This window comes from Staurois parvus, unplaced genomic scaffold (genome assembly GCF_062004578.1).
Source record: "Staurois parvus isolate SC_StPar_1 unplaced genomic scaffold, SC_StPar_1.0 ptg000570l, whole genome shotgun sequence".
In the NCBI taxonomy this organism is placed as follows: domain Eukaryota; kingdom Metazoa; phylum Chordata; class Amphibia; order Anura; family Ranidae; genus Staurois; species Staurois parvus.
This window is the reverse complement of record NW_028318366.1, coordinates 2,096,401-2,099,756: the sequence shown is the minus strand read 5'-3', so window position 1 is coordinate 2,099,756 and position 3,356 is coordinate 2,096,401. Positions and strand designations below refer to the sequence as shown.

The following is a 3,356-nucleotide window of genomic DNA, read 5'->3' as shown; positions in this document are numbered from 1 at the left end:
GTAAGTTCAGATCTCTTGCAGTTGTACCGTGTGAATAGTTTATGGAGATGAGCAATAGCTGGACAGAAAAAAAAAAAGATAACAAGGACATCCAATCATCACCTGATAGAATCCCTTTTGAGAAAACCAGATGAAACACAAGTGGCCAGCTGGGATTAGGTGATACTGTTGAATATGTCCCCTAAAACAGCATTAACTCCGTGTTGGAAGGCCTACAGCAGCTTAAGAAGTTACTCTCTAACCAGAGACCTCTATCTGGCTGGTATCTCAGCTACAGACCTGCCTGGAAAGATGTCATCCATGAGAGGATATAGAACATGGAAAGGAGGCATTGATCATGGGAGAGGAGGTGGAACATGTAATGGGAGGTGTGGACAAGGTGGGCTTAGCTGGAGCCCTCAAGCCTAGCTTATGATTTATAAATTCTCAAAAGAACCTGGAATGGACTCTCCTAATGAGGTTTCAGAGGCTTGGCAAGAAGCCATTGGACCCCATCCTAGACTCTGGTACTGAGGCATTGTTGGTCATGTATTGGTTGGTCAGATTCTGGCAATGAAGAAAACACATGGGAACATAGCTCAGTTAGTGAATGATGAAAATGCATTACATGTTCAGTCAATGCTCCATAAAAAAGGATAAAGATGAGAATGATGAGGAATACAGTTCAGTCATTGCTGCTTGTCTGAAAAAATGTCCAAAGGTAAAATATTCACAGGCCTTCTAGGTGTGTTTCTGATGGATATAAGCACTAAAATCAATGAATCCGATCATTAGAGTCCTGTTTGTTCAAAAAATTTTTTTTTATTAAGTAGCATCATGTCTTCCCTAGTTTGTGGGAAGACATTGGGCCTGTGAACCTAATGGGACAGCTGTGACTTCTTTAATATTGCCCCTTCTTCTGGAGTTTGCTCTATGCAGCTCAAGCTTGTGAATCCTCTGGTGACAGATTAGCCTGGAATTACCTGTAAAAGCTTTGTCACATTCTGAACATTAATATGGCTTCTCTCCAGTGTGAACCTTCTGGTGTCTGATAAGATTTGACTTCTGTGTAAAAGCTTTATCACATTCTGAACATTGATATGGCTTCTCTCCAGTATGAACCCTCTCATGTATGACAAGGTTTCCCCTCCGTTTAAAAGTTTTATCACATTCAGAACATTGATATAGCTGCTCTCCAGTGTGGACCTTCTGGTGTGCTATGAGAACTGACTTCTGTGTAAAAGTTTTATCACATTCAGAACATTGATATAGCTGCTCTCCAGTGTGGACCTTCTGGTGTGCTATGAGAACTGACTTCTGTGTAAAAGTTTTATCACATTCAGAACATTGATGTGGTTTCTCTCCAGTGTGGATCCTCTGGTGTATGATAAGATTTGACTTGCATGTAAAAGCTTTGTCACATTCAGAACACTGATATGGCTTCTCTCCAGTGTGAATCCTCTGGTGTCTGATAAGATGTGATTTCCATATAAAAGCTTTGTCACATTCAGAACACTGATATGACTTCTCTCCAGTGTGACTCCTCTGGTGTATGATAAGATTTGACTTGCATGTAAAAGCTTTGTCACATTCAGAACACTGATATGGCTTCTCTCCAGTGTGGACCTTCTGGTGTGTGATATGTTTTGCCTCCATTGTAAAATCTTTGTCACGTTCCAAACAAGAAATAGCTTGAAATGACTCCTCTTATGTATACATGGGTTGGACTTTACTGTAAAGCAATTGTCACATCCAGAACACTGAAATGACTTTTCTCATGTTATCCTCTGAGGTTGGATCAGTGTTGAAGAGGACCCAAAGCACTTATGACATTTAGAACACGGATATGACTTGTGTCCTGTGTGACTCCTCCAGTGAACTGCAATAAAAACTTTCAGTCAATTACAACACCCAGATGTTTGGTTTTTCCATGTGACTGAGTTGTATTCACAAACACCAGCATGACCGAAAACGTGGTTCATCAATCCACCTGTACAAAAAAAAATAAAAAATAAAAATCAGAATTCTATATAAAGGGCTAAAGTTGGTTTTTATTTTTAATGATCATTAATAAATATATCTTATATATCATCGCAGGCTGTGTCAGCATTATGGTTGTCCTCAAAGGGCCAGTTGTAACTGTAAGACTAGATGTCCAGAGCACCTCACCCCCCCATTACATCAGATGCCAAGAACCCCACACCCACCCTAACATCACTGTGCACATCCTTTGGGGGCAGAGCTGGAAAGCAGAAAGTGTAGGGTCTGGAGGAGGACCAGAGGAGGAGTGGAGTCAATTACCAGAGTCTGCTGAATGCTGAGACCAAGGGAGGTGGAGATGAGGGGATGCTGCAGCTGCACTGAGAGGTGCAGGATTTGGCAGAGGAGTTCTTTTCTCCTCTCTGCTGCCGACTGCTGAGACAAGGTGGGGGAGGAAACAAGGGGTACCTGCAGGAGAGATGCAAGGGCCACATGAAATAACCTAGAGGGCAGGATCTGGATACAGGTGTTTGACACCTGTGTTATATATATAGAAAGCATATGTACATCATCATTTGTTTATATATATATATATATATATATATATAAATATTTTTTTTTTTAATTAAACTAAATTGTATTATTTAAGTTTTTAAGTGCACACAGTATATCCAACATCCAGCCCAGACAATGGAGTCATACATTCTAATGTATAAGCAGTTGTGGCAATGTTACAGATCATACAGAACAATAACTTGCTTTGTCTCTGGTGTCACTTTTACCTTCTATAAACAAATGAAAAGAGAAATAAGAAGCAACGTAGAACAATTCACCTGTACATGGCAAGTAACTCTCTCCAGTACATACATAGATAGCTGACACCGTTCAAGTAGGCCTGTGTCTACAGGATCATACACCAAGTATCGGCCTCCAATGTAGTCACCATTTAGTAGGGTACAATTGGCCGGGTCCATTTTTAGGGGCCTAAAAAAGTTAAACCTATAAAAACCTATGACAAATGAAGTATGGGGAGTGAGTACCGGAGTATCCAGCCAGTTCTGCCAGAGAGCCATAAGTCTCCTAGGAGAAGTTAGGTTTTCATGTATTATTATGGGGTTCACCTGCTCAATCCATGCCTGGTGGGAGTATGAGTTGATAACCAGAATGCTTGGATTCGATTTGCAGGTTCGTTCAGAAAGTGCATCTAAGGATCCAAAAATTGCAAGCTTAGTCTCAGCTAGGGAGAGACTTTGTTCAATTAAAAGAAAAACTTCAAAAACAAGTGAGAAAATGTAAATGAGAAGCTGAGAGAGGAGCTAAAAACACTAAAAATACCCCCAAAGATCTATCCTAGAAATTCAGTCTAAAATGTAACAATTACACCAAGAAAACCCTCA

At 40.4% G+C, this 3,356-nt stretch overlaps 1 pseudogene; it reads right to left on the bottom strand.

Moving 5' to 3' along the window:
- Positions 1-731: 731 nt before the first annotated feature.
- Positions 732-1,650, bottom strand: LOC149450611 (uncharacterized; annotated as a pseudogene).
- Positions 1,651-3,356: the final 1,706 nt, after the last annotated feature.